Genomic DNA, 23,832 nt, shown 5'->3' with positions numbered 1-23,832 from the left:
ACAAAACCAGTAAGGGAGCAAAGGGGAAAAACCACTTAGTGTAAACATCTTAGTGCAGCATGACACTTGAAGACTGCAGCAGTCTCTTCTGGGATAGGAAAAGTGTGTGTACCCAGTGTGCCACATTTTGGAAGAGAACCCAAATTCTGAGTGCAATTATTCTTGCTTGCAAGAGATAGGATAGATAATGAAATAGGGAGGAGGTGCTGATATTTCTCTCTGCCTAACCTGTCTGTAGGAATTTCATATTAGCCCACAGTCTTCAAAATTTATGCATGAATTATAGAAAAGTTTCTAGATCGTATGTCTATCTGTGTTATTCCTCTAAATGAGGAAAGGCAGCAGTAAAGATAGCTGAAAAAAGGGGACATAGGTGAACCCGAGGAGGGAATCTGGGTTTCTAACACAGATTGGTGTTGTCTCTGGAGCACTCCAGGTGCTATGTCATATATTAGGACTACAAGCTACATTGATGCTACAGCTTTTTGTGAGTAATTCCTGTACAAGTTTTGATCCCTTCTGAGATTGTGAGTCAGTGAAGGAGAGCCATATATGAGCAAGATAATACTGACATCTACTTGGTGGTTTATTCTGCATTCTGGAGAAATCAAAGTATATTGCAAGACAGCAATCATCTTGAAACATTCTTAAGGATGAAGGAAACAGGCACCATGCAGTTCAGTTATCTTTAAGGTACTGCTAACCCCTACTGGTAGCAAAAATTTAGTTTTACTGTTGCCTGTGGCTCAGAAGCTGTTATAGTAGGTTGTTTACATTGTAATTTTCCACATGCCTTAATATCTACTTATCACTTTGAAATCATAGCCTGAAATGCAGTGAGGGATTTTACTGTAACTTAATATAACTTCACATAAAATTTTTGAATACCTATGATAGCTGTGAAGTCCAAGGAAAAAATTCTGATAAATAGTTAATTCAAAATGGATTTATGATTCCTTAAAAAACACCAAAGCTGTAACATCCAACCTACCTTCCTTCAAAATCTATATGGAAGAAAACAGTCTTAAAGCAAGAGTGAATAATGTTAACCACATTATCTACATAACTACACAAAAACTCAATGGACTTCTTTTCTGAAACTTTTATGGCTTTCAGTTTAAGGAAAGGAGGATGAACAATGAATTCCAGCTTGATTCTGACCACTATCACTGGAATTTGGGCCTACAGCTCAACTTTCTTAGAAGAAAACACAGTTCCAGTTTCCTCTATGTTGTTTATGCTCTTACAGTTGATCAGCCACCTTCATAACTCCTCAGCTGGAGAACGAAATGTTTTGGGTATAGAGCATTTTTAATTTTTTTGATATTTGGTCTCCTTGACTTGGACAAAGAGAAGAGAGAATGTGAAATTTCCCCCACATCACAGTGTAATTATGCCATCTACTGCTGCGTTTCTGGTATCACATTTGAATAGTCTGCCTAAGTGAGAAATACTACCATGGACAATACATAGACTTCTAGCAAAGATAATGGCTTGGCATGAGAGAGCGTTGTTGTGCTTCAAGTGATGTGGAGCTTTAAGTGAGGCACTGAACACTGATCAGGTGTCTTCTGTTTTAATCCTGTCTTCCAGTGGCAAAGTTCACAAATGCTAACATGGAACTGCATCATGTCCTTCTTCCTTTTCATGATTCACTTCCAGAAAACAGAGGTAGTATCTAATTTGCAAAGAATATGTGCCATAAATTGGAATCTACTGAGATTTAAAGGTGAGCAAACACAGTTTGGATGGAGCAGTCACTGAGGATGAGAAAGGAAAAGAGGGCTCCCTGCAGTATGAGACATTTTTACTGTTGTGGTGTTTTTGATTCTGACTGGATACCAGATTTCCACCAAGCAGCTCTATCAATCCCCGTATCAGTTGAACAAGGCAGAGAAAAAGTAATAAAAGGCTTATGGGTTCAGATAAGAATATCAGATAAGGAGATATCACTCAGCAATTACGATCACAGACAAAAGTGACTTGAGGAAATTTATATAAATTCTTGCCAAGCAAATCAGTAGAGTAATGAGAAATAAAAAGTGAATTGTAAAACACCTCCCCCACAATACTACCTTTTCCCTGGGCTTAATTTTAGTCTCAATTCTCTCTACCTTTTCCTCTCCAGTGGTATAGAGCTACAGGAAATGGTGACTGCAGTTCATCAGAGTTGTCTCAGCTGCTCCTTGCTCTGCAGGGGGAGGACTCCTCACACTTTTCCCTTCCTCTGGTATGGGGTCTGTCCCACAGGAGGACCTGTGAACATCCATGAACTTTTCCAATGTAGGTCCTACCCACAGGTTGCAGCTCTTCATTAACTGCTGCTCCATTGTGGGTCCCTATCCACATGGTGTAGTCCTTTAGGAACAGACTGCTCCACTGGGCCACAAGTCCTGCCAGCAAACCTGCTCCAGCATGAGCTCCTTTCCCCATGGGATCACAGGTGCTGCCAGGACCCTGCTCCAGTGCTGGTTTCCCATGGCGTCACAGCCTCTTTAGACATCTAACTGCTCTCACTTGGGCTCCTCCAGGGGCTGCAGGTGGATCTCTTCTCCACCATGAACTTCCAGGGGCTGCAGGAGTGCAGTCTGACTCACCATAGTCTTGAGAAATCAATACTCTGTCACCTGGAGCATATCCTCTCACTCCTGCACTGACCTTGGTGGCTGCAAGGTTGTTTCTGTCACATCTTCTCAATTGACTTTCCCAGCTGCTGTTGAGGAGCAGTTTTACCTCTTTTTCACTGCTTCATTGCAGTGGTGCCACCATTGCATCTGTTGGCCTTGGCCAGTGGTTCAGTGTCTCACAGCAAGCTGGAGCTGGTTCTCTGGAGTTGTGTGGAGCTCATAGCAGCCTCTCTCAGAAACCTGTTACCAAAACCTTGCCATGCCAACCAAACAAAATTAAATGAAAATCATTTACATAAAACTTTCTATAGGACAGCTACTTACCTCTATTCCAAATTCCAACTCTTTTTACTTGATTATTTTATTTTGAATATAATTAGAGGATCAGAGTGATCCTGTTACTAACTGTCTACCATAGAGAAGTTTCCAGTCTGCTGTCAAATTGGAAGGGTTCTATGCACTGTCTTACATTTCTAAAAGTCTTAGATGTTAAGACTTTTTTGTTGGCATGTAAGTAGAGCTATAGACCTCTAGAATCACTATTTTCTGTTGACAATGGGATCTGTTTCTTCTGACGTACGTTTGGGGTTTTTTGGCTACTTTCTTCTTCATCCTTCTACTTTCTTCTTCATCCTTCTAGACTGAGTATTCTAGATTGATTATTATACTGCCTTTTCCAGCTGGTTCACATCTTTCTTGAATGAGTGCCCAGAACTGGGCATGACTCTCTAGCTGAGGGCAACTCAGTCACTTAAATGATTGAAGAAGTTCACTTGGTTGACAAAACCTATTCCAATTATGCATTTCGTCTTGGATCACAAAATACACTGGTTAACTCCTAGATATCATTCTGCAGTGCAGCTATGCATGGAGTAACGTGTTTTCTTATGCAGTGAATGATTACCTCTAAATGTAGAGCTTTGCATTTGCTGTTATTAAACAGTGCCTAATTTATGTTGAAATTAGTAAGAATTGAATTAACTATGATTGGAATTGTTACTCTGATCCTTATGATATTACCTGTAATAAATTTTGTAACCATACCTATTTCTTTCATCCAGGTTGGTCAAGAAATACTGAATAGTTTTGGGCTTGGGATAGACTCTTGTAAAACCTTACTCCATACCCTGATCCAGCTTGTCACTAACCTGCTGATACTTCTGCTGTTTAGCTTGACTTACATGCTGCTTTTTCTTAACTTGCTTTCTTAACTCTTAAAAGAAAACAATCTGGAATGGCTTTGTAATCAAACCTTAAAGTCAAGGCACTAGCACTTTACTCCCCATTCAGGGGGATCTATGCCCTGAAAGGAAGAGAAGTGTAAATTGGTGCTATTTGCACCTCTGTGGTGCTTGAGCTTTCTTCTTCTTTTTTTCTACAAATCTTTTTTCTAGAAATCAGAAGTAGGCTCAGGACTCAGATTCCTAAATACTACCCTTTTTTCCCCTGTTTAAAAGTTGTTACCAAGTTTTTTTTCTGTCATCTTGTCAGTTTTCAGAGCTTGTCCAGATCTTCTATGAAATCTGAAGCATAACTGCTGACTTGTTCTTGAGTTGCTTCCTTTGGCCTTATGCAAACACTTGTTTTAGGACGTTTAAGATGGGCCAATAATCTGCAAGGAGGCAGATTCCTCTCCTCTGCCCTCAGCTTGAGTGTGCTGTTAGGTTGGCTGCACCATTCACGGAGGCACTGCCCTCAGTCTATGCAGTAGTGCATTTCAGCAGCACTGCCAGCTTCAAAACATCCAACAAGCTCTTTGCCCTGCTGGAGATTTTACCTTTCTGTCACTTGGACTGGTCACGTTAAACACTGATTGCATCCCAAGTGAGGAAGGAGGCAAACTGGTATTGAATATGTCAGTCACTGAGAATTGCAAAGCGATGTGTCCTCTTCACTGTATATGAAGCCAGCTCTTTTGGTGCTTGTCTTTGTATTGAATTACTTACTAAATAAGCTTAATCGCTCCTTAACTCTTCAAAGATTGGCCTTTCTATATTTTCTTCTCATCTTTTTAAAATTACTAGTGGAAATAAAAAATAATATAAACTTATTTCTACTCTGGGTTCTCATTTTGAAATCACTGAAAAACTGAAATAACCAAGTCAGTGTTTCCCAAGTCTTACTTGTCTTTCCACTGTACTGTGATAACTTGTACCCATGCCCTTTAAAGGTCACCAGCTCTCCTCATTCCCTCCTCATTCCCTCCTCATTCCCTTCTCTTATCTAGACATCCATCCCACTAGACCTCAGCAACCATAAGGTTATAGAAGTCTGCTTACCTGAAGGCTATTGATTTTTCCCTATGCTTTGCTTCCTAGGAACAAGAAATGGTTCTTTTTGTTGTTGTTTTTTATTTTTTTTTTATCCTCATCTAATTCACTTTCCACCATTATTCTCTGTCACTTCCAAACAGAGTTTCTGTCTTGTATTTAAATGTTCCCCCTTTGTTTGGGAAGAACTAGCCTATATCCTGCTCTGTTCTACTGTTAAACATGGAAATTGCACATTATCATCATATTTGTGCCTGGGTGACACTGCTAATGCTCGCAGAAAGCACTGTGAATTCTGACCTTGCAGGCCAAACTGATATGAAATTTGTTCTGTGTCCACCTGTCTTGTTTTCCACTTGTATTATTTAGCACTTTTTGGTTACTTGGCCTGTTCCATAACTTGGATGCAAATGAAGTGCGCACATTTGTGATATTATAAAACTACACTTTTTATTTGTGGTTTTTCTGAAAAAGAAGATATATTATTCTAGATTTCACATCCAACAGGTATCAAATAATATAGTAGTGTTCTATACTGTTGTGTTTATTCTCTACATAATATAATTGTCCTTTCATTCTTTCAGGGCCCAATGTCAGATCTGTTTTAGCAGAATACAAAAGAATATTGCACTGCAAAAGAGGAAATATATGACTGAATTATTTCCTTGTTTTTTTAAAAACTATTTAAAGGGTGTTATTCTTTAAACTATCTATCTTGTTATTACTGTGCAGGTAAGAAGGACAGAAAAATAAGTATTCATTTTTCTTGCAAATTCCACACAAACAATCAAAAAAAAAAAAAAAAATGGGATATTCAGGTCTTTACTTCTTCATGATTTTGAATTCAGCCACTTGTATCAAGTGCAAGAGTATAATTTACAGCGTTTGGAAAGCCCAGCCCTCTGCCAGACCAAGATGTAGTTAACCCGTCCTTATTGCTATGAAAGTCAAATGAAGATACAGGGCTGAGAAAAAAGTATTAAGACATGAGTCATAGAAGCCCCTCTGATCTTGCTATCTACTAAATGCAAACCAATCGATATAAATTAAAGACAGCACTATCTTTTAATATAATGAGGTTATATACAGATATCAACATATTTATGTGTATATAAAAACATACATGTTTATCTTGACTACGTTTAAAGATGATCTTGCCTTTGATTATATCAGCCACTTTGCCCTTTATTCACAGGATCTGGATACAAAGCCATCTTAAAAAACCCACAGGTGTTAGAATTCAGAGAGAATGCTTATTTCATAGAAATATGTCCTTCTAATAACTGTACTGTTTTGGAAATATTTTAATTTCTGGTGGAACCTTAGGAATATCTTTACATGAAAATGCTGTAAGCAAAAACATATTGAAATCTGTAATGTTACTCACTTGTGCAGCAGTTGAAGCAAGGTGGGAAGGGAAGAATCAAGGAATGGACATTGGAGTATTATATGTATTATGCATGGATGTGTTTGTGCATTATGTTCATGTTTGTGTCAAGGAGTGCTTCTGTGGCTTCTAGGAAACTTAATCTCAAACCCCCTTAAAATAAAGGAAGAAAGCCATGAACTGCTAGAGCAGCAAAGTGTGTGCATATGTTAATATGTTTAATTCATATTAATTTGAATGATAGCTTTCGTAAAGACCTAACTAGAAAAAGGTCAGGACACACACTGGGGAAAAAGCGAAAGCACAGAAGAAAGGTTGGCCGAAGTGCTGATGTATGTTTTTCTTTAGCAGTGTATTGGCTTTTCCCCTACCTTCTGTAATACGTCTGCTGACTGCCAGGATATACATTAAGCAAGGCAGGGAAAACACGGGAGTAGCTCAGTTGAACCTATCAATAAGCTGTAAGTGGCTTCAGCAGCTGTAGGGATTATTCTTTTTCCCATTCATCTAGATCAAATAAAACTCTAATATATTTTCTAGTAATCATGAGACAAGCCTGGAAACTCCCTGCATTTTGAGACATGAGCAGATTTTTTCTAACTTGCTAGAAACTTTTTTTAGTTAAAAGATCTTTGAGTTGCCGTTACCAAGGGTTACCTATGAGAGTTTATTTCAGTTCTTGTTTGTTTCTCTAGTTGTTCATTTTGCTTCATTTTAGCAAGCAAGTAGTAGCTGAAAGTGTTATGGTGGTGCAGTTGGGATAACATGAACTGGCTTTCTTTTAACACTTAGCCTACATGACAGTTGTCTCTCAATCTGTTCACTCTTAATCACCTGCTTCATACAGAGAAACAGCAGAAAATTACATACTGCTTTGTACATGAGCATGCATGGGTGTGAAACTCACATTCTCACTTCTAACATGAAGCCACTTTTTGTCTCTGAGCAAAAGCAGCCTGTTGAACATCTATGATTCTTTCTTCCACTTCATTTATTTGCCTGTTGGTCTCTGTAATTGAATGAAAATATGAATATTTGCATTGACTTTTTCTGGTTATTCAGACCTTTCATTTCAAAATAGATAGGGATATACATATTTTCCTCCCTCATATTTTTAAAATAGGCACTGAGAATGTTTACATACGGATATGTTTGTCTGTATCTGTCAATGAGAACTGAATTAAAGAGCGGGTTGCTCACGTCAAAGGACAATAGATTCAGTAAGGTAATAGGTTTATGGACCTTTTGCCTAGGTAGTGGTTTCTTACACCATTACACTAGTGTTAGAAGGGTAGGAAATGAGCAACATTATGCTTGATCTTTTAATTAAAGTACTGTCCAGTTTAGTGGAAATTAATACAATTGTTCTGTGAGCTGAAAACAATTTACAAGTCCACAAGATGGTGAAACTGTGAGCCAAATCTTAGAACTCTTAAGGAGAAGATTGTTGCTTTTTCTTTTGAGCTTCATATGCTGAACCTTTCACCTCCAGCTTGTCACTGTAAATAATAAATCCTTTCTGCTGCCCTAAAGGTTGAAGTTTTGGTGTTTCCGTATCGACACAATAGGATTCACAGCAAGGTGAGCAGCCCTGGTTTAACAGAACTTTTTAGAACTGGTGACCAGTAAGTTGCTCTGGGCTCTGGATCTTAAGAGGGATTTGCCTTGAAGGAAAAGGCACTTCCATTTCCAAAGCAATCAGATGAAACTCCTCCAGTTTACCCTGTGCTTGAATCTTGAAAAGTAAAATGGCCAACCTTCCTAAATTTTTAGCCCAAATGTCAAAACTGCCCATTTGCCATGGACTAGTGACATAGGCATAACATGTTGCTCAAAACTGGTTTTAGCTTCAGCTCTGGGGCTGCCCCACAAGAAGGAGAAAGTAATTGCTTGCTTCCTTTCCTGGTGGGCCTTCCTTTTGCATACACTGCCCAGGTGTCAGAGTTGGGTGTGTTGGTGCCAGTCCTGGGAGCCTGGTTTTCTTGCTTCTGATGCTGATTTTGCTCAGCTGGGATTGCCCTTTGGTTCTGTTAAGTAGCCCTTGCCCTTCTTCACATCTTTTGTGGTGTTTTGGAGGAGGGAGAAAATGGGGAAATTAGTGATGATATAGACTGAAGTCACCCATTGTATGAGTATTAATGTTAGTGGAACCTAATGTGGAAAATATAAATAAAACCTACTTTAGCAGAAGTCTAAGAGGTTTGTTTTTTTTTATTTATTTTGTTGTTTATTATAATGGGTTGTATTAAGACTCTTTTTTGACCTACTTTTGCAAGCATTCTGGTCTGTAACTCAGTTTACTAGTTTCTTATAAAGAATGATAGAAGACCTGCTACTGTATAGGAAAGCATTAATGTGAAGTTCAAGGAGTAGGTGAGATGTTGCAGCTGTGCACTTGCACACTTGTGTGCTGTACTGATGATCTACAGTGTGCGTCCTGTGTGACAGCATGGAGTTATGATGTTTGTGCTTAATTTCTCTCCCTGCTGCTGAAGGAGAAATTATGAATAGTTCCAGCACATCCAGATATCCTTGTTGCATCCTCCTTCTGAAAACTGACACTAAAAAACACGTCCAGGGTAGAAGAGGAGATAACGAAGTGCACAGAGTGATTGCCCCATCATGAGCTAATTTTAAGTTAGTTACTTTTGATAGTCAAACTTTCTTTCTCACTTTGATGAAGTTATTGCTAAGCTTTTTTGTTGTTGTTCGTGCCCACCATGGGAAAAGTGGAAATGCAAAACATAATTTAGATTTTCCCTGTTTTCTGGATGGATGCCGCTTATTTTTTCTCTGTTATTGGTTGTTTTAAGTATCTGAATCTATCTTTGATGCTGACATTTGACTAGTGACAGCATTAGACTAGTGACTGAGAAGTCAAACAAATTTGCTGTAAAATCCAGTAGCCCTTGGACTTTCAAATAGAGGATGCCTGGTATCCTCTTACTAGTTTTTCACTTGTCTGTTCTGCCTTTGATATTATCAAAAAGCAGCTTACCTGAATACCTGCCTATCAGCCAGTCATTCCCAGAGTACCTGATCATAACTAGAGACAAAATCACCCTGGCTTCTTGTGGGCATGGTAGAGGTGAAGAGAGTAATCTGTAATAAATGCACTGTAAGGGCTAATGGATATTGTCTGATCTTGAAAGAAAATATTCTTTTAATTAGGATAAACCTACTGGATTTTTAGAAAGCAAGTTTAAATAAAATTGCTCTTTTGTCTCATGAATGGGCAAAAACCCCACAGTAAACAGCCTTTGTTTCTTTCCCTGAAGAATAGAGATGATTTTTATAATCTGAGAGAAGCAAAGTGGAATTCAAGCAGTAGGAAAGTGACATGCTACAATACATGCTCGGTCTTCTTTGGGTTGCTCTGTCTTGTGATAAAAGAGTCCACATTATATGAAAATTTGAATAAGCACTAAGGGAGAAGGCTTGACCATGCAAATTAGCTGCTATATTATTCTAAAATTATTTGAGCAAAATTATTTGAGCTGTGTGGACTGTAGACAATTTGTTGTTCACATAAAACAGCCTCATGACCTGTAATGAATAGGATTTGAATATTATAATCTGGATTTACTTAACAAGATAATTAAATATTTAAAGTCAGTTCATTTAGAGGATGGAATGGATTATCTCACAACATTTGCAGATTTCTGCACTTCTATTTGTATGCATGGCTGAATGTTCTTAAATTTTTTGCTACAACTCTCTTTCAGATTTCATACCTTAACTTTTGCTATAACCATTAGGACTGTGAAGAGCTTTTTGTTTTCTTGAAAAGAAATTATGAAATGCTGAATAAGATGAAATAGGTTTAGTACTCATTGCAATGTAGAAAAGCACTCATAAAAGTTAATTAAGCTCAGGAAACAGACAGCAAGATAATTAAGATTAGGCCTAATTTTACACGGCAGGAATTCTGTGATGTTTTCCAAGGGACATCATGTAGAGAAACTCCAGGCTTTCAGTCAGATTCTCAAAAGATCATTACAGATGATGTTAAACAGCAAGACAGACTAATGTGATGAGGCATATGTTTTCTTTTACATTGCTTTAAAAGTAAAATTCTGCCATAAACATAAACAAGGACTAAATACACAGTTTATTATTACTGCCAGTGAGGTAATTCTGGGATTCTGTTGCTGGAAACCAATAATTATTAGCATAAAAATCCTGGATTCATTTGTTGCTCCCTCTGCCAGACTAAAGTCTGCCATGCTGTACTGCAGTTTTTTATGTTCTGTAAAACTATGAGGAGGATCTTTTGTTTATATCAGGCATACAATGATCATTTTCCTCCCATTGTACACCTTAAACATAATCTGTAGTATCCCATGTGCTGGAAAGGGAATGTAGCTTCCTAACACTGTTAGATAAAGAAAATCCATACAAAAACTAATTACTGCCTTATCCACTTCAAATTTTTATTACTAGGTACACTAGAAATCTTAGAAATTAAAATGAGGAATAAATTACATGGAAGTGTGGATTCTGTTGGTTTTTTTTTAATGCTTCTACTAATTGAGTGTGGAGCAAATTAGTCTTCTTATTAAGCTCAAATCAATTGTTTTGATGCCAGTGCTGTATTCTGTATGTCTAGACTATGCACCATGCACCAGAACTATCAAAACTTTCTGTATTCTAGGTTATTGATCCCTGGAAGTATTTTACATTTTTTAAAATATTTTCCATCCAGTAATGTTTGACTATATTGATTCTGTGTTTTCTTGTGTAATTGAAGCCCTTGTGTTTTTTGTATTTATGTGCCCTTCCTAGGGAAAAAAAGTAAGCTGCTAAAAAGTGTTGGGATTTTTTTGTCGATTTTAAAAAAATACCAAGATTACCTAAAGCTGCATATACTAAAAAATATTTTTCTCATATCTCCTCAGACCGTAACAACAGAAGTGCAAATAAACATACATAAAAATTCACTTTTTAAATTGACTTGAATACATTAAAAAATTGAAAATGTGATGACATCATGATGAAAAATGAGTAGGTTTAATATGTGGTGCATGCATGTCAAACAGACAAGAAAAACTGAACAACCCTCATTCAGATCAGATCCTCCCTGTAATGTCAGTATTGTGTCATGGATGTAGATTACAATCAAATAATGTAACATGTCTGCATGTCCTTCTCACATCTCAAATACAGCACTTTCATAATACTGCTTTGATTGACAGTTCATGTTCCTTGGTTCATGGTTAACATGCAACTTTTACCTGTCATCCTAAAAATATTTTTAATTATCAATCTTTAGGGAAAACCTTGAAAGCATGACTGAAATTATTTCTTGGAAGAAGTAAATAGGTTTTTGGCCAAAGGTGTCCACCTGACCTTTCCATAAAGGGGCCTTATAATAAAGATGGGGACAGACTTTTTAATAGGGCCTGTAGCAATAATGGTTTTAAACTGAAAGAGTTTAAAATTCAGGCTCTATGTAAAGGAAACATTTTTTTCAAAAACACAAAACATATCTTAAAGAACCTGAGCCTTAATTAATTTTTACTTGTAAAATAAAAAGCTCTACCAGCAAAATCTCTAAAACTGGTGTTTCAGAATTCAGGGGCATAATTTTTATAAAATTAACTATATACTTCAGATAAAACAAAAAAAGTGTACTATTTAGAAGTATTAAAAAAGGAACAAATTGCTGCTGGATGAGCTTCTCCATAAAACAAGGTCTTCATATGCTGACATCTGTGCATAGAAGGAGACAAATCTCTGTGCTTACTCTGTGCTTTAAAATCCCGCAGAAAACATTGGATTATCTTTTTTCACTAATTTATGCCATTTTTTAAGTTCACATTTTTAACGTCCTTCCTTGCTATGAACTGGTTATGAGTAGATTGGCTTGGAAGGTTCAGTGCAGTTTTTTGTAGCAGCTGTATTGAAAGTCAAAACATGTTTGCCTTCAAGCAGGAGTTGGATTTGATGATCCTTCGAAGTCCCTTCAGCACGGGTTATTCTATGATTCTCTGATTCTCTGATTCAGGAGCAGTGATCCTAAGGCAAATGTGGTCACAGTTGAAGAGTAAAAGGAATGTACAAACCCAGCTGAGCAGTTCTGGTTTTTAAGTACATCCTTCAAGTACTAATATTTTAAGGTCCTTTGCACTGCATGCCCTTATTGTCCGGTTGCTGATTATTGTAACATCTCTTTTCTTCTCTTTACACAACAGAACACAACTAGATGCAGCTACTGCACCTTGCTTACATGTATTGTACCTTCTCATTATAATAAAACTTGCCTTAACATCACCATCCTCATTCTTTTAAACTTAGCAAAAAACCTCACTCCTCTATTTGGCAACTAACCTTTTCTCCTCCAAATCTGAAATATTTTCCTTTTATCTTAACATTGAATGAAGGGGTTTGTGGGTTATTTGATATTAGACTTTTTTTAAAATAGCTTTTTTTCTTACCTTTTTTGTTTATTTGTTTTGTTTGTTTGTGGTTTTTTGGGTGTATATGTAGTGTTTTTAAGGATGTCTTAATTGATGCTGTCTACTTACTAATGCAGATGCCTTCTCTGGGTTGCTTATTCTTGATGTATTTAATGGATGCAAATATTCATAATGAGTGGATATATTTATGGTTTTGGAATAATATGTACCCATTCACTTAACCTGAAGCCTAAACAAATCATACTCCATGAAAGTTTTCTGTTCCACATATGCAGCTCTTTTCCAGAACATAATTTATCTTCAGAAAATGGTTTTTTTTCCTCATGGGATCCCTGGAAGACTTTTTGTCACCATTTCAGTCCACACTGTTTCATAGTAGCACAGAGTGGGTCAGGCCAACCTCCTTCTCACGCAGGGCCACCCCAGAGCACATGGCACAGGACTTTATCCTGACAGTTCTTATATTTCTGGTGAGAAGGAGTCCACAACCTCTCTGGACAGTTGATTTGTGTCCTGATGCATATATCCAGGCATGTATCTTGGCACTGAAAGTTTTATTGAGACTTTGAATCAGACTACATGTGTAGTTATTTTTTTCAAGGCTGGCTTGACACATTTATTTGCTGCATGCAGCTGTTAGAAGGTTAAAATTCTAGCTGCTGACTCAAAAGCTTTGGCTTTTGGCTGGCTGTGGTGATGTGATAGAGTGAGATGACTGAATTCCTGTCTATGGGGTATAAACATACTGCTAGCAAACAGCCATCTGTTTTCAAAAACACTCAGTTTCTAAAGTGTTGCAAACATTTGTCTTAGGTTTATGCAGAACATCTGCAGGTCACCGTCTTCCTCAAAATCTGAATGAAGCCTCTGTTGTGATGTTTGGAGTGCTTTTGCTATGGGGGTGATAAAGGTGGTCATGATCAACCCTGGTCTCAGGCAATCACTGTTACACTCACAGCAGAAGCAATATAGGGAACATAATACAGGGAACATATATGTTCATCTCAGTTAAGTCTTTGCCTCTGAGGTAGTGGTTAGTGGTTAGCACATGGTTAATATCATTTGTTTGTGTCAAAGGCTGCAACCACATCACCTGGTGTTGCCCTGCTCCTGTCCCATGAATCAGTTTCTGAATGCTCTGGGTGCCTAAACACTTTCAAATCAGCTTGAAATCAGATCAGCAGTATTTTATCATAGCAAGCTCTGTAGATCCCTACTGGCTTCATATTTTGATTTAATAAGTTGCAAGTTAAAATGTGGGATTGTGTGTTTAATGGCTGAGAAGCAGATTTGTATTTCTGTTTTACTCATTTGCTGTGCTATTCTGGCGTGCAGAGCCTTGACAAGCCTGTCAGTCAATGAAGTACTCCCTTCCCCTCTCCCTGAAACTGGGAATGCTCTCAATTTCCAAGAAACATTTGGCTTTTGCTACTTTTGCTGTGTTTCCTGGAACATGTCACAACTGTATGCTGAATATCTTTGGTCATGTTTGGCAAATGTCTGTAGTAGGCTTGACTTGAAAGTCAAATCCAGCCAGAGCTAGTTGTCTATCCCTAATCAGCTTAAAATAATTTCAAAAAAGATTCTGTAACTCAAGAACTTCAGTGCAAAAACAGTGACAGTTTATGCACTTGATGATTTTGGATAGTTTAGAACATTCAGTAGCTTCTTAGAATATTAGATGCAAATAGTCATTGAATTTTAGTTTGTTTAATTTTATTTATTTTTGTTTTGCTTTGTTTTTGCTCTCTCTGAAGTGATGGAACTAGTTCAGTTCATTTGCTTTATCTCTGTTTTCTGTTTTCTGAGGTGGTGCAGGTCCTCTTGGCCTGCTGTAGAACCATTTTAGATCCAAAATGATAATTTTAGGTAAAAAGAGTAATGTTTATCTCTGGCACTGCTTACTGTGCAACCTTGGGAAGTGAGAACATTACATTTTCAGACCATTACCAGAAGATTTCTTTGGAGCACTCTTTTGTGACTAGAAACTGTCTTAAAAATGTGTGTTCTTAACCTTTCAAATACTGACTAATTTGTCCATTACTCTCATTCCCGTATTTCTATATATTTCTTTGTCCCAAATGACATAAGAGAAACTGCCCATAATTCCTTCTTTTTCTGTTTGGTCTTTCCATTACTCTCCTATCTTAGAAGGAATCAGTGATTTGCATGCTGTATTGCTTAGTGTCTTTATCTGGTTTAGTGTGCTTATGGGCAAGATACTGTGGTCCTGCAGATCTGTCATAATAATCTGTACCACCTTTGCAGAGATCCCCGTGGACACTATGGGCCCTGGTAGAATGTGCTCAGTGAGAGCAGACATGCCTCAATGTCTGCTCATGTATTGTGTTGTTTATGTCCTTGTCCTGCCTAAAAATTTAGCGTTTCCTTTCCTCAGCAGAATTTTGCATAGGATTTGCATTATCCTTATGTTGCATATGTAAGACTGAATAATTTTTTCTTTCCTCCCCTCTTCTGTAGCACTTTTTTAGCCTCATGGTTTTACTTGTGCCCCACTGACTGCTTGCCGTTCAGCTGTTTGCCTATTGCTTCCTTGTCCTTGCATCTGATAGTAGTCTGAATTCTAGAAACCATTTCTTTGTGCTATTTTGCATTGCATTGCAGTCATAAGTGTAGAAACTTTCCTCTCAGATGCTGTTTTGCTTTCAGAATGTCATTTTTTTTCCCCTTTACTGCAAGCTTTAGCACATTGACACAGGGGCCACGTGGTCTAGTAGGCAGGGCATTTTTCATGTTCTTTACGCTGGCTCAAGATATTATTTTTGTTCATCTCTCTAGTTTTGCACTTATGCATTTCTTTTTACATAGCTCCTACTTTATTTTTGCTTTTTCTCTATGATTAATGCATATCCTCTGCTTATGTGTTTCATGTTATAAAGAAACAGCTTTCAGCTTGTTTTGGAATAAAAAGTGTTCTTGGTACTCTAAATAACCTAAGTATTTCTCCCATGTCTGAGGCTGATCTGGTATTTATAAATAAATCTTCTAGTTTGCTTTCACTCTTTTTCCCCCGGTTCAGTGGAATATTCACATTGTTTTAATCTGCAGTATTTTGAACCGTTTAATCCGTAGGACCTTAAAATTTGTTTTCTTGGTGAAAAGACTCTGCAACCTAGTTGTATTCATCTCTTGCTTCTTGTCTTGATACTCTCCTAGTTTTAAAAATATGCAGGGTCATCTCTAATTTGTGAAATCTTTCTCAGTCTTCAAACATAAATGAAAAACCGTCAAAGCTATTGTAACAATTGAGAAGACCTTATTACTTTTCTCTCTCTCTATTTCTTTTTTTCCCCTGTAAAATCTCGACTTAATGCTTCCTATTGCAAAACTCTTAATACATGGAACTTGTGCTCTTATGCTACCAGAGAATTTCAGTACTGGTTTTTTTTTTTTCCTTTCCTATCACAGGCACAAAAATTATTTTTAGGTTTGTTTTTCGTGGGTCAAGCTAGAGACCTCAGATGTCACAACCTTCCTCCAAACTGGAAACATTTCTGGTTTAACTGCATGTCAAGCAAAGAAACAATACAGCTTATGATACTCTTGGAGGTATTTTTAGGTAGAAAAACAAATCTTATGGAGAAAGAAGCTTTCAATTCCTATATTAAATTCCTGAAATAAAAGTACTGTTCCAGTAAGAGTATGCACTTTCCTGAGAATTTATTTGCATGTATTTGTGTTGAAAAAACAGTTTATTTGAAAGCTCTCTAATGTTTAATTAAAATAAAGATGAGGAAGTACATAAAGATCAGGAAGAAGTGTAAGTTCAAACAGTGTCAACATCTTTTTGTCTGGAGTTAAATAAACATTTTATAGCATGTCACATTATAACATCAACTAGCTGTTTGATTTCCAGCCTGGAGTAAAAAGCTGGAAGGAGCTTCATTGCTATGAAGGTTATAGTTTCCTCTGTGGCTGTATTTTCTAATCCTGAAGAAAAAATACAGAAATGTAAGTAATTATTTTTATAAGAGTGAAGATGTACAAAAACATTTCTTTTCTCTAGTTCATTGACAAAATGTGGCTCATTTATGTGGCCACATACTATGCATGATTATAACTCTGGTTAGTTAAACTTGTAATTTTTCTATTATTTTTATTATGGATGCCTAGCATTAGTGCTAGTAAAATGATGACTTCAATGAGTGGACTTTTTTATAAGAAAAAAGAGTGCTATGTTGATATATATCACAGAAAACATTTAAGATCATGAGTTTCAGTAAGAAGGTATTCTCCATTTGAGCTATATAAGATCACACTATTATCATGAAGTTTCCGTATTTAAATATTGACAGTATGACTTTTCTTTTAAATAAATCTGTCCCTGTTAGATATCTTTAGCTTTTGCAGTTATTTCCACTATGTGAAAACGTAACCAGGAGTGTGTTTTCTCGGAATAGTTGTCTTTTATGCAAATGACATCAGAAATTTCAGGCTGAAGCATGAATGTCTGCTGATTTATCTCCCACTGTGATGATTTATTAAATTGCAAAATGAAATGTGTAATTGCAAATGAAAGTGACTCCACTAGAATAATAATTAAAATCTATAATCTATATTTTCACCAGAGCTGGACAATTTCTTCTCCTGAAGTCTAATAAAACAAATTCACATTTACTTCCTTGCTGGCTGGCACTTTGTTTGCATATGAAGAAGGGGTAATATTTACTTTACATATATGTGTGTGTATTTTACCACCCACATGTACATTAAGGCAGTTATATGTGCTAGTAATTTAGATAAGACATGGATCCTGGAAACTGTTGTGCTTATACTAAACATGACGTCTGTACCTGAACCAAACTGGGTTATATGTGTTTATACTTGGAGAATTTGCTTGAACAGAGAGAAAGAGATGAGGGTGATGAAGACCCTTTACCCCCAGGGAGAGAAGAAAACTTCTGTTCCCAGAGATGATCAGAGAGACAGATGGAGACAACCTCTGCCTTTGAATAACTCGTCCTTAAAATAATACCCCTTAAGCTCATGGCCCATGGACACACCTCTAGCAGGGCTGTGAAAATGGGAGGAGATGGCACGATGGCAGAATTTGTGCCCAGGTGGCTGCTATTCTTTGAAAAGAAAAGCCACGAGACAACTTTCTTGTGGAGAACTCTCCATGGCACGACAAGAGAAAACTCCTCTCCCTACAAGGACTGATGAAAGACTATTGCATAGTTTGCACTATTTTAACATCCCAAATTTCATCTCTATGCTATTGGTTGGGAAAGGACAAGCTGGGTGGGGGGAGGAAAGGTTTCTGGAGATTTTATTCTGGTTTCTTATTCTTGTAGTCCTGTTAAAGTTTTTTTATTCCTTTTAAGTTTTAAGCCTGTTTTTTGCCCTTCTCCTAATCCATGTCTCATAGCAAGAAATGAATATGTGCTCTGGTGATTTTAGCTGGTGCTAAAACCTATCACATTATTTGGTGCATTTGGGAAACTCGGATTGGTGAATCTAAACCACTATAGGCTCCTACAACTAGACCATTGGAATGGAAGGTTTCAGGCTTTTTAGGAAAGACACACTAGGGAGATGAGGATGGGCGTTGATGACCAGCTGGAGAGTATGGGACTGCCTGGGGAAGGATAAGGAGCCAGCTTAGAGCTTGTGGGTCAAGATTAAAGAGTGGGCAGGGGATATTGTGATGTGGATCTGCTGCAGACCTCCTGATCAGGTGTGGATGAAGTGCTCTACAGGCAGACAGGAGTAGCATCACGCTTGCAAGCACTGGTCCTCATGGAGGCTTTCAATCACCTGGATTGTCTGATGGAGGGACAACACGGCAGGGCACAAGCAATCCCAGTGGCTCCTCTGATATGTCAGTGACAAATCCCTTAGAAAAATGATTGAGGAGCCAACAAGGAGAGGTGCCATGCTTTCCACAAGGAAAGGAGCTGGTGGGGAATGTAGTGCTCCAAGGCAGACTTGGCTGCAGTGAGCACAAGATGGTAGAATTTGAGATCCTCAGAGCAATGAGGAGGGCATAGAGCAAGCTCACTGCCGTGGACTGCAGGAGAGCAGATTCTGACCTCTTCAAAGACCTGCCTGGGAGAGTTCCATGAGATAAAGCCCTGGAGGGGAGAGGGACCCAATAATGCTGGCTGAATCTTCAGGATCACTTCCTCCAAGCTCAGGATTTATAAAGCTCAACAAGGAGGAAATCTGGAAAAGGTGCCAAGAGGTCTCCATGGACAGATAAGGAGCTGCTGAGCAAATGGAGCAAAACCAAGAAGCTTTCAGGAAGTGGAAACAAGAACAGATGTTGTGGGAAGAATACAGAGAAATTGTACAGGAAACTTGAGGCAATATTAGTGATAGGACAAGGAGTAATGGGTACAAACTGGAAGACAGAAAATTTAGGCTGGTTGTGAGGAAGAAATTTGTCACTGTGAGTGAGGTGATGCATTGGAACAGGTTGCCTGGGGAAGTTGCGGATCCCCCATCGGTGGCAGTGTTCAAAGCTAGGTTGAATAAGGCTTTGAGAAATCTGATCTAGTGGGAGGTGTGCCTGGCCTTGGCAGGGGGTTGAAATGATATGGTCTCTATGGTCCATTCCAACCACTTGACATTCTGTGATTCTGTAGTTTTGATCATAATTTCATAAATTTACCAAGATCCTGTGCACCTCAGAAGTTATCATGGCTTCTTCCAGTGAAGAGTCTTTCAGAAATGGAATATCAATTGCAGACATTTATTGCAGGTTGAAGAACAAACTCTACAGCGAGATGGGATGTTAGGAAACATCTGGAGACCTGTGAGTATTATAGGTATGATTTCATGCTTATTTTTAAACTGAAGTATAGTAAGTAATTAAGAAGTGTTCCAATAATAAGAAGTCTAAGGAATATCTTAGAAGAAATAGAGGCAAAAAGACAATCTTTGTGTGCTGATGAAGCAATGCTGATTAAGCATGGCTATATGAGCAGATACTAAATATAATCAGGCCTTGTGCAAATCCAGTGTAGCACTCCAATGACAATTGAAAAGAACTCATTCTCATCCAAATAACAATTCCAAATACAGTTCTCTTATCAAACCAACTGAGGTTTACATTGTACCCAGAAAAGCTGTCAAACAAGACACTTCCAGCTACCATGTTACTTTTTTCTTCTAGTACATTCATTTAAAAAGACGTCACTGTGATTTATGGAACTTCATTTGAATGGATAAAACATTTGTGTTGGGAAATTATAGACATGAAAAGACAAAAACAGGTCACTTGAGAGTGTATTGAGCATGGTATGCAGCTGAGGAATCATAAAATTGACAGGACGTATTAATTATTGCTTGCTACTAAGAATCTTTAAATAACTTTGCCTTAAGCACATTCTTTACTATGACATCAGTATTGCAGTAAAAGAACTGTACAACTTACGTTAAATGAAAGTCAAAGTGTGTCATGTGTGGGATGTTTTGGGGATTGCATCAGTTTGATTTGAAATTTTTTGGCAGTTATAAATAGGAATTTGCCTTCAATGACAGAATCAAAAATGGTTGAAGTCCTTTTGGCAAAGAGTAGCCCATTTTCCTAATGTTATTTAAACATATTCTTTGACTAGAAGATGTTATTTTGGGAGAGGAAATAAAAGGAAAGTAAATATTTGGTGTCTAAAATCCAGTTATCAGAAGAGAAGTAACACCTGAACAAAGTCATCTAAGTAATAAATACACTAAGTCTAAATCTCCTAGGTGTTTTACAGTAAGTAATAATTCAAGTGTAGCCATTAGGGATATGCCTGCACCACCCCAGCTTTAGTAACAACAAAATGTTATCTGTTTTTAAGAGAAAGGTGCATTAAAGGAAAAGGACTGTTAGAAAATATATCCTGGATGACATTCATGGCACCAGTGAGCTGCATTAAGGCAGTGCAGTAATTAAAAATTCACTTCAGAGGAGCTTATTATTCCTTAATTCACAGCAACTCCATCTATCAAGGGTCTCCTGAACCCAGACATTATGAAAACATGATACCTCCATTACTTGCTGAATTTCTGACTTAAATCTTCAAAGGAGATGTAAAGCTTTCCCAAACCATGCAGATAAAAATAATGAATAAGAAAGGAAGCATTTAGTTAAAATAATTAGGCCACAGTGGATACTTTCAAAATATTAACAGCTATGCCAGTATAAAAGAAAATTCCTCATTAACTTGTGTGCCAAGTTTTACAAATCTAATATTTAGCTAACCAGTGACTTCTAAAATTTTATTAGTAGTACTGTGACTTAAGTTAAATGTGTTAAGAAAATCTGCATACAATAACACTTGTAATTCTGGAATTAAGTGATTTAGAATAAATATTACAGGTTGGGTGTTTTTCCTACCTTGTGTTTATTTAGGTTGCTTTTTTTTTTTTTTATTTTTAATTTTGTATTATTTTTGGAAAAAAAAAAAAGAAAAAAGACTTCTAGCATGGAAAGTATCCCATGACAAGGAACTGGGTGTTGTACTGATATTTTCATACACCCATCTAATTTAATCACATAATATTTTGTGATTAGAAACAGTCAACTATCTATTAGCACACAACTATCAGGAACTATCATTCTATATGCTTTTTTTAAGTGTATTACCTTTTGTTTGCATTGCATTAAACATGGTAGGGAGGAAAGCTGCTTGTAAAAGGTTGCACAGGAACCTTGTGATACTGAGTCACTAGGCAGTAAAAATGCAGGTGGTCATGGCCTTTCACAGCTCATCCAGAAGGCCTAATGTTCTCCTCTCCCCAGTCAAAAAACACCTGGGAATGATGAAAATGATTGTCTTAGGTAAGTGTAGTGGATAATACTACATGAAGTGCTACCAAGCTTTTCAGGCTTCAATCTGTGGGAAGAAATTATTTTAAGAAATTATTTTTTAAGTTTTACTCACTTAGAGATCACAGACTAACAAAGATTTTTAAGCCTAATGAGTGTTTTTGTTTCCCTTTGAATAGGCTAAATTGTGTTTATGGCTATGAAATATCTGGCCTCAAGAAACCTCACTATCTCTGTTTTAGTATTAATAGCATTCTAATAGATAGACAGAATTGAGTATAAGACAGCTGATGTGCTTTTCTAGCAGTGAAAGATGCCTATGAAAAAGGAAGTATTTGAACCTAGATCTCTAGCGATCTTAGGGACCTAAGTTACTAGGCAGGGAAAAGGATTTGCTTTATTAATGATTTTAAATGGCATGGATTAATGAATTGGATGTATTAATCATTAATCCAGCGCTATTAATCTGTTAATGACACCATGTTTTTTGGAATCGTCTGTCACATACTATCATCTGGTATCCTGGTTATGTAGGGGATGCCTTAAAAATCTCACTTGACAAGTCAGCAGCAGCTTAAATATGTCCTGGAAACATGTTATTGAGAGATTCAAGTGCAGCGACCTAAATCTGCTTTTTGTTTGTTTTGCTGCTCTGTGTTTTTGTAGTGCTAGCTTGATAAAAAAACTATTATTGCAACTTCATTTTTTTTTTCTCACCAGAATCATCCCACAGAAGGAACCCCTGAGGCTCAGATCAGGATGCAGCTCACTTATCTAAGAGAGGAATGCCCTGTATGTTAAAACAAGCTGGCCAGTGGCCCACTCCTGCCTTAATGTTGTTACTCTTTGTTTTTATTCTTCTTCTCAAGGTCCACAAATGTATCACAAAAGACATGTGGCAGTGAAATATTAGGATTTTTCTCAGTGGTTATCTGAGTGACCGTTTAACACAATGTGTAACACAACATGGTGACAAGAGCCTTTTACTTGCAACAAGAAACTAAGGAGCTACAAGGAATATCTACACTCACATGAAAATTTCTACATTTGTACAGGCCCTTAAAACACATATTTCACACAGTAATTTATATTACTAGTTTGCCTATGACTCTTGCAGTTCTAGTTCACTATTGTTTTATTAAAGGTGCAGTGAAGGTCAACTGCCACTAACTATACTGTTAAATATTGATTTAACAATTTGAATTAATGTAATTTTCTGTTGTTCTCCCTACTAAATGTACAGCAGCACTTCAGTGACCCAGTCAATAAGATCAATAATGCTCACGTGAAGTTCAGGCTATGGCTGTTGCTGGTTTGTTCTCCTTTTCTCCTTGCTGTCTTTTCACAGGGTCAGACAGGTTTTAGTAAATGCAAAATCTATGTTACTGCTAATAGGCTGTGGGACTTCTCTAGCTGGATACATTCTGTGCACGCGAGTTACTCTGAAGCAGAATATTTCATGCCTTATACTGATTTGGTTTTTTTTGTACTACTATTTCTCCTTTAACAAGAATAAAAAACAACAAACTATAAAGACATTAGACATTTTTTGTACTTTCTTCTAAGGTTTTCTGCAAGCCCTTGTTAAAGACCATTTATACAAGTAAAAGTACATATTTGGTAATTTTTAAACAGCAAATCATTACTCAATAGCCCTTGCTAATCCTGCTGTCAGAGCTAAAATACCAATATCTAAAGAGATAAATGTGACTAAGTTAAGCATGTGTTTAAACATTTGGTTAAATGGTTCAGAATTGGTGTACTTGCAACATGGAAAGCAATGCCTTAGTGAGAGTGAAAATATCTAGGCAGTTAAATGTTAAGCACTTGGACAAGATAACACTTAAAATAAAATGTGCCTTGGTGTTGCACAGAAAAGTATGTGTGGTTGTTCCTGTTCCATGGACAGAACAAAGCTGTCACAAGTGGAAAGTCACAACTGGTATTCAGATGGCAAAATGAATGGTAAGTTTAGAACTGAGCATGTATGCCCTGAGTCAGTTTCTCTTTGAATATTTTTCATGAAATGTCTGTGCCCTTATTTTCTTGATGTCTGCCTCTTTTAAGCAGGAATATACATGTGTGCATAGTGGATGGAAAGTATCTGTGAAAAAGAAAGAAACATGAGAGCTAATGTCCTTTGACTAATTTTGAGAATAGAAGAGGATATGTATTAAATATGAAACTATTATATATGTGCTTCCATTTAACAGAAGAATGTCAGTAGCTTCAATAATCAGAAAAAGGAAAGGAAGTCTTAGCAAAAGAACCATGCCTCTGCTTTCCTTTCTTAATTCACAGTGAGGTTTAGATTGACATTTTGATGATCTTGTGCAGCCAGATTTTTCTT

General features: G+C 37.2%; 1 long non-coding RNA gene across 10 annotated transcripts in view; it reads left to right on the top strand.

Moving 5' to 3' along the window:
• LOC111941205 (uncharacterized) overlaps positions 1-23,360 on the top strand; it is a 54,192-nt gene extending 30,832 nt beyond the window's left edge. For 4 of the 10 annotated variants that reach the window (XR_015281072.1, XR_002869899.2, XR_015281079.1 and 1 more), the window contains 2 exons: positions 19,428-19,494; positions 22,203-23,360. This is a non-coding gene — a long non-coding RNA (uncharacterized LOC111941205). Of the gene's footprint in view, positions 1-16,580; positions 16,676-19,427; positions 19,495-22,202 lie in introns of all 10 variants that reach the window. The other 6 variants (XR_015281075.1, XR_015281077.1, XR_015281076.1 and 3 more) reach the window with 3 other exon arrangements.
• The last annotated feature ends 472 nt before the right edge of the window (positions 23,361-23,832 follow it).

The sequence above is a fragment of the Cyanistes caeruleus genome, chromosome Z (genome assembly GCF_971803275.1).
Source record: "Cyanistes caeruleus chromosome Z, bCyaCae1.hap1.1, whole genome shotgun sequence".
In the NCBI taxonomy this organism is placed as follows: domain Eukaryota; kingdom Metazoa; phylum Chordata; class Aves; order Passeriformes; family Paridae; genus Cyanistes; species Cyanistes caeruleus.
This window is presented reverse-complemented; position numbering and strand designations above follow the sequence as displayed.